This window comes from Chiroxiphia lanceolata, chromosome 4 (genome assembly GCF_009829145.1).
Source record: "Chiroxiphia lanceolata isolate bChiLan1 chromosome 4, bChiLan1.pri, whole genome shotgun sequence".
Classification (NCBI taxonomy): Eukaryota; Metazoa; Chordata; class Aves; order Passeriformes; family Pipridae; genus Chiroxiphia; species Chiroxiphia lanceolata.
Genome location: NC_045640.1, coordinates 73,015,500 through 73,023,220, shown reverse-complemented (window position 1 = coordinate 73,023,220; position 7,721 = coordinate 73,015,500). Strand labels below are relative to the sequence as shown.

At 42.1% G+C, this 7,721-nt stretch overlaps 1 long non-coding RNA gene across 1 annotated transcript; it reads left to right on the top strand.

Annotated features, from left to right (window-relative positions):
• Positions 1-746: 746 nt before the first annotated feature.
• Positions 747-2,466, top strand: LOC116786386. Its single transcript, XR_004356908.1, has 3 exons — positions 747-1,013; positions 1,129-1,210; positions 2,195-2,466. It is a non-coding gene; the product is annotated as an uncharacterized LOC116786386 (long non-coding RNA).
• Positions 2,467-7,721: the final 5,255 nt, after the last annotated feature.

Genomic DNA, 7,721 nt, shown 5'->3' with positions numbered 1-7,721 from the left:
TCTCCCAGGTGGGCTCGTGTTTCCCTCCCCACGACGAAATGAAAACCTCCTGTCTCCTCGCCTTCCCGTTCGGGATGAATTACCCACGCGGGTCCTTCGCTGCCAGCTCTGGACTACTGACAGTATCATTAAGCTGAGCCCCACCAGGGACAAATCTCTTTAAACACTGAACAGTAATACTTTTATGCTGCCTAATGAGTTTTGCGGCGTTGCACGTTACGTAGGGAAGCGAATACCTATCCCAGGGCAGGGAAAGGCAGGGGCAGAGCGTTCAAAGGACGCGTTGTTAGAGGTCTGGGTGTGCTCCTAGAGAGCCAACGTTTCCTTTTCTTCGAAAAGTGCTCAAGAGAGAACAGGCTGCTGTGAACTCAGAGTCCACAGTAAATATCCAAGTTGGCGCAGGAGAGTTGGAATGCTGTGAGAACACCCCGAACAAGCAGGTGTAGGTCTGCCAACAACTCCAGTGACCTTCCCAGACCCAATCCAGGAAAAAAACACCTTGCTTGGCAGTGTGTGACTACAGACACAACAGTACACAGTGCCTACAAACAGGAGGGACACATTTTGACCAAGGAATGGCTGATTAGTCCAGAAAAAGCTCCAAGTGAGATCCATTGACATCCATGGAGCATCACGAATGTGTAGCCATGGAGCTCCGGTGAGCTCCGAATGAAGCCCTTGGAATGACACAAGCCACTGTTGCATCACGATTCTGCAGTTGCTAAAATAACTGCCCTGACTTAGAGGGAATTTTACTACTTTAGTTTTCTCTGTTCCCCAGTGACAGGCCTTATAAATGCTGTGGAAATAGAAACTATCACCACATGCAGCAGTGAAAAAAAAAAAAAAAAGAGGAAAAAGCCCTGAGAAACTCATTTCCTCAACTGGGTGTCAGAAGTTTCAGTATCAGCCTCGAGTTATTCGATCTTCAAGTTATGTTTCTCCCCTGGGAATGGACTTTAACTGCATGTATTTGCAAAATCTCTTAAAGCTGAAATAATTTGCAGCTGCTGGTAGGTCAATATTTTTGTATATATATATATACACATGCACTTTTTATACATATATACATAAGATGGATAAAGCAATAGCTGTTTCTGTTAATTTTTGATGCCCTTTATCCCATAGGTTCTTCCACTCACACTATATGGGCAGGAACTCCTGCTACCGCTACCATAAACCCTCCAGATTTTGGACACAGTAACAGCACGTAAGGTCTAAACTTCCTCTACTGCAGTTGTCATAAATTAAAAACATAAATGGTATTTTGTGTGATAGAACTGCGTGAAATACAAGAACAGAGAAGGAATATGTTGCCCTTTTTTCTGACATGTAGCAATGACTATTTATGATTGTAGTAAAGCTGTATCCATCTTTCGGTTTTTGGAAAAGAGATACTAAAATACAAGCTCTCTTTCTACCATCATGGAAAATTCCTTCTAATATTGTCTCTAAAGTAAACAATTATAAACATATTTATGGACATTTATAATATTGCCAAAGCTCCGTGCCTTGAGATCATGGGTCAAGCACCTAATTTTCATGGGATTTTTAGAGAATATTTTTGTTTAATACACTTGGGTTCTATATCTCCTCTGAATTTTGAGGCTTTAATGCATTGCATTTTCAATTCTGTACGAAAAAAAAGTAAGAACAAAACCACATATTTGCCACAAATAATCTCAAGTCATATTTCATTTGTCTCTTGCACTCAGGTTGGAGCCCATAAGTAAATTTTCAGATGGTAATAAAATTGTTAAAGCCAGCAGCCCAGCTGCTGCATTACATGTATTTAGCTGTATTTCACTCTCTGTTTGTATTCTTCTCTGTGGAGTTTTCTAATAGAAATATTTAGAGGCAAAATCCAACCAGGACAGCCAACATTAATGATGAAAATGGACACACCTGTTTTACAGAGAAGGAAAATATCAGGTTTAAAACTATCATAGAAGAAGTAGAAATGCTGTAATTCGTTAAGTCACATGTGACTGAGCTAAACCAGGTAAACTATAAACCTGGATTAATTGAACCTGATTAATGTGTTTTGATTTTACTAGCAGAAAGCACGGATTACAAGCAGTTCTTAAAGTCATCATTTGGATGCTTGAGCTGATCTGTAAAAATCAAGGCCTGTGTAGAGGCAAACCACACAAGTTGCTCTCTGAAAATCAAAGGGGCTTATGTTTGCTCAAAGCACAGGCTGTCACTGATTTAAGATGGGCTTGTCAACTGGAGCAATGGGACTTGAGGAGGCAACTCCCTGCTGTGGCAGAAACCCAGAGCCAAAAACCTAGGAGGTCTCTTCCAGAGCTGCCTCGCTTGCAACCGGCTCCTGTTTCTCTCTTGTCTGGGTTCAGCTGGACTGGTGAGGACATGAACTTCTGTTTTTTGGTGCACAGCAAACCAGACTAACCTTCGGTTAGAGGACAGCTCTCACAATTATTAACAATAAATATCAAATCCTCAGTTCTGTTCCTAGATGGCTCATTTCAAATACACCAAACAAATATCCCATGGTCCTCATTCCAGAGATCCAGTAACTTGGATATGCTCGGAGGCATGGAACAGGAAACTTGGTTCCTTTCCATGCTTTATGACTAATACTGTGGATGCATTAACTCTCAAGTGGAAGGTATTGTGCTGATCAGGCTTTGATCTGTGGCCTTGATGCTGGTCTACTCTTTCCAATGTACAGCATAATAGTGAGGAAAAGAGTCCCTTGGGCAAAGTATCAGGGGTAGAAAGATTTAATTGTGTGAGGTTGGATCTAACTCACAGAAACAAGTAATATACGGTCGGTGGAGACTCTTATATCACTTTAAATAAGGTTGCTGAGGGTTTGCATGTGTTACTCCAATGATTTTCAAACTACAGCACTTTCTCTTCACCTGTTGGTTGCCACAGATCAGACAGAATTCCAATATATCTCACACAGAGAGCTGCACAAGAAAACGCATTCTGAGGCAGCTCCAAATGTTAAAAAGGATTCAACTCCCCGTGAGGTCACTTTTTAATTACGAGTGACAGGACCCCAAATATTGCATTGCCTGCCACGAGTTCTCTTTGAGTCACTTCTATACCTTGCAAAGAGACATTAGTCACCAATTAGGCTCCTGGCACTCTGTAATTTGCCTCATACAACCAAGATTCAATCCAAAAAGGCTCTGGTCCAGAAAGCAGCGTAGCAGGGACATGGAGTGCCTGGCTTTGGGTTGGAAGGGACCTTTGGCAGTTTTGTCTGGCAACAGTGTAAAACTGAGACTCCCAAATGTTTTATCCCCCCCTTGTTTATCTGGGTGGCAGCCAATTCCACCTTGGGAATAGTTCTGTCCTGATGCACAGTGAAGATGCCTGTCTTGGAGGGACCTCCCTCCAGCCCACTTTGGCGTTGGCTCTAGAACAGGATCAGCTACAAGGATGATTTTCCCAGTGGGATTTCACAGAGACCAAGGTTATTCCATTGACTTTCCCAACACTCGGGGGAGCCCCAGAGATCCAGATTATTTTGCATTTTGGAGAACCCAGTGAGGTCATTACCACGGATTTAAGAAAACCAATATTTTGGTTTTATATTTACGATCTTCTTTCCACTTTTTGCTTTTTAAGCACTGGTATTTAAATGATTTTTCTTTTTGCCAGCTGTTCCCCCGTAAGAAGGGCGAACTATAAAACCAGTTCCAAACTGTAGATGGTTTAGTAATCACATGAAGTTAAGGGCAGCAGCTAGGGACAGTAGCACTCAATAAAACTTTACTGGTTAAAGTAAAACTGGCACCAGCATTTTCTCTGTTAATATGATTAGCCCGTTGGAAATGGCTGCATGACACACCGTGCATGGAGAAATCTGTCTCCTTTCTTTGTTGTTGCACCGATCGCGGAGATTTCCTTGGGGACACGTTTATATGTTTTAGAAATTCTCCAGGAAGCAAATGTAACAGAGCACTGATGCAAATTGCTGTAATATCATGTACTGAACCGATTTTGGGATGTGTATGAACATTGCTGTTTCTATGGCAATGGAGCACCAGTTTATGGAGATGAAATCCAAATCCACACAGGCAAAACCCGAGCACAAACACACTCACTCGCTGAACGCTTCTGGAATCAGTTCAGGATGATTTATTTTCCAACAGTAAATTTCCTACGCATGTAACGTTCAGCAAACACTGTGAGCACTATGTACAACACTTCACAGGCTGAACTACACCCTGGGAAGTTTTTAATGCCAGGATAGAAGAACATCAGACAGAAGGTAAAATTGGGAGGGAAAAACCCCACCCATATTCCTGCTCTTAAACATTCATATTCCTCTCTGTAAAGGGAGGGAAAACAAAACAAGCATGCATATAAATCACTGCTTCTTAGCAACCAATAACCAATTTGGAGTGAAAAAGTAGGACTTAAGCAAGGTCTAAGAAACAAACTAGATGTTTCCTTGGACTAGGGGGGAAGGAAAGCAACACAAGAGGCTTTGAGAACAGGATTTGAGCTGGCTCCTCACTGAACTTGAGCAATTTGGTTTCTGGTGTTGCATTTCCGAAGCAGCTGCCGTGTTTTATGTCCTTACCCTGGTTTATGACTGGGACACATCACACATCCATTACCTACTCTGACTAATTATTTGGGAATTACTGCGGTGAGCAATGCCAGCAGAATTTGCTTTATTGCCTCAGCATAGTTGAGCTGGAAAATGCCTTATGGATATATCTAATTCCACAAAGACAAACAACTTTATAGTCATCATTAACACAGGCTGTAAATGCAACACAAGCAATTCTGTAGGAATTCTTACAGAAACCCACTATAGCTCACATGGAATAGAATCCACCAAAGCAACCTCTTTGGTGTCCCATCCACAGAGAGAGAAGCAGAAACGGTGCTGCCGTCAGAAAACACATTTCTGATCTGCAGAAATGTAGCGAGTTCCTGTAATTCAGTACAGATGTAACCCCGGGGTAAGTCTGTCAGTGTAATCAGGATTTTCACAGTATGTGAGTGCTGCCCTCCAGGCATTTGGAAACACCTTCTCCCTGCTGGCTCCTCACGGTACCTGGGAGTGCAATGAAACCGGAGCCGTGTTCTGCACGATCTGCTTTTACCCCACGCTGACTGTGGCCCTGATCCTGCACATGCTGACATTCCCACTCAAAATTCCCAGCATAAACAGCCCCACTGCTCGTGTGAGGCAAGTAAAACACGCACAGAGTTTTTGGCAGAGGTGGAAATCGTGCCTCTTCGGCGTCACCACCCAATTAGCGACGGGTTAGGAACGGGTCCCCAGCTGTTGTTTCACAATACAGAGGAATATGAGGTAACAACACATTGCAGAATCTGTGTTTGAATCACCAAAATGAGTGCCAGCCACAGTGCCCTCACTAAGCAATAAAGACCTCTCAGAAAACGGCCCCATAAAAAGGAGAGTGAGTAATTGGAGAGAAGATCCAGTTAGGAAAGATCCAACTAGTGCTGCCTAATTAAAACAGGCCAGGTCACACTTTCCTCTGCTGCTTTATGGATGCAAAGTTGTAGAACACAGGTAAAAGTAAATATTGGATATCATCAGCCTTGCCCTTGTAATCCTCTTTCCTGGCAGACCCAAACCCTTTCAGCATGGTCTCTCCCTGCTCTTCCAAACACAGCCATGGGCTCAGAGACCATATTTGGCAAAGGTGAGCAGGCAAGGAATGTAAAAAAAAGTGCAAAGGGAGGGGTTTACTTTGTAAAGCAGACATGTTTCTCCTTTTCTTTATCCTTTTACAGTTTCTCCAGCCCGTGCTACCAAAGGAAAGGATGTGGCTGATCAAACCTGGGCTGGGGTTTAGCCCTGTACAGATGCCTTATATGGTGGAGAGCCATTAGATACTACAACACTACAAGGAAGTGCCACCATGTGACTCATTTTGCTCACACACATGCTGTTAAAAAAACCCCAACAACCCAGACATGTGGAAGAAATCTCAGTTATTTCCTAGTTTTAAAATATTTTAAGCATGAAATAATGATTGGAAATGATTAGTTGCACCAGGGGAGAAGGAAAAGCAAATTTGGCAGCTCGTTGTGATGCTCAAACGTGACACGAGGCAAACAGGTGTGCAAACCAAAAAGAAAGGGTGGGGAAAAGGCAGAATTCATCTAGTAAGAAGTTATATTCATGGACTAAAAGAATAAGTTGGCAACCAGACAAAATATATGGAAAATAAATGGCTAATGAGAGAAAAGAGCCATAAGAATGTTCAGATACTGAGAAACCATAATGTAAAGATAAAAACCCCCAATGTTTAATTAAACCCAAGGTTTAATGACTATGTAAGCATCAATTATAATGGAAAGGAAGTTTTGAATTGATCCAAATTCAATTTCTGAAAACAATGAGAGCTTTTTAGTTTGCCAGATGAGTTAGTAAATGAATCTAGAATTGCAGAGGTTTCTGGGCCTCTACAGAAAAAAATTAGTGGCCCTGGCTGCTACTGCCATTGGTTAAAAACTGTGCAGGGATTCTGCTGGAAACACAAGGAACAGCTTTCCATGTTCAAGGGTAAGCAAAAGAAGTGGAATAGAATAAATTTAATGTGGAGCATTACCTCCACTATGTCACACTTCTAATGTATATTTAATATGCTGTGTGAGACCCAGAAGGTTACAGTGACCCTCAATCCTGTAGTTTGTCAAGGATGGGCTGCAACAGGGGGATCCCTGACCTAGAGGAGATTTTTTGAAGGAGGATCATCTCTTTTTTTTTGCCCTAATACTTTGACACAGGCATCATTCTGAATGTACAAGGTACTTCCTGAGCAGCGCTTTCTGAACCCTCACTCCCCTTTGGGAAAAGGGCTCTTGGCCACTTAGCACCTGACAGCCCTTTCCTTTTAACAAATTTACTAGTTATCACATCTTTTTGAGGGGAAAAGAGATGAAAAAAGACCGGGGGGTTCTGCCAGTCACATTCTGTGTGTGTGTGAAACTACAGCCAGGCTCCAGTGGAAGTTTCAAAGCACACGTAAGGAAGGAAATTGCTGGAATGGGAGTCTTGGAACAGAGACTCTTTACAGCAGTCACTTCATATCAGCACAGCGAATTTCCCCATGAACTGTGAGGAAGTTTGGGCCTCTACCTGTTGATGCATGATGAAGGTTTGGGGGGCAGAGAAACTGCTAAATATGTGACACAAAGGACATGCATAAACACCACATGTACTCTGTCACAGAAAAGCTGATTTAGGCTGAATACGTGAAGGCTCTTATTTTGCAAATAAGCAGCATTTGGGGAGCTCCTCCCTGGATTTCTTTCATTCCAGACCGCCTGGAATATGGGTGTGAGAAGTGCAAGGGTGAGAACACATATGCAGATACCAGATTACTACACTGCTTTAACATAACCTGGAATTGCTAAGGAAAGACAGCAGTATTTTTTACTGGGAGCTGAGAAGAGGACTGACAGCAAGAAGAGAACCCAAAGGACAGATCTGGTTGCTTATCCAAATTGTTATAGTGCTTCAGAGGAATCTTTTATGCAACAAATGACAAGAATTTTTATTTTACTCTCTAAGGGAAAAAGGAATGAATTCAGAAATCCTATTAAAAATAACCAGAGATGCTATTGTTTCTTTAAATGTATGAATTAGGTTTTCATTGCAACTTTCCTATGCCCGAAACAGTTTTCAAAACAAGACAAACTCCATATATTATGAATTCCTTTTTTTCAGTGAAATACCAAAATCATTC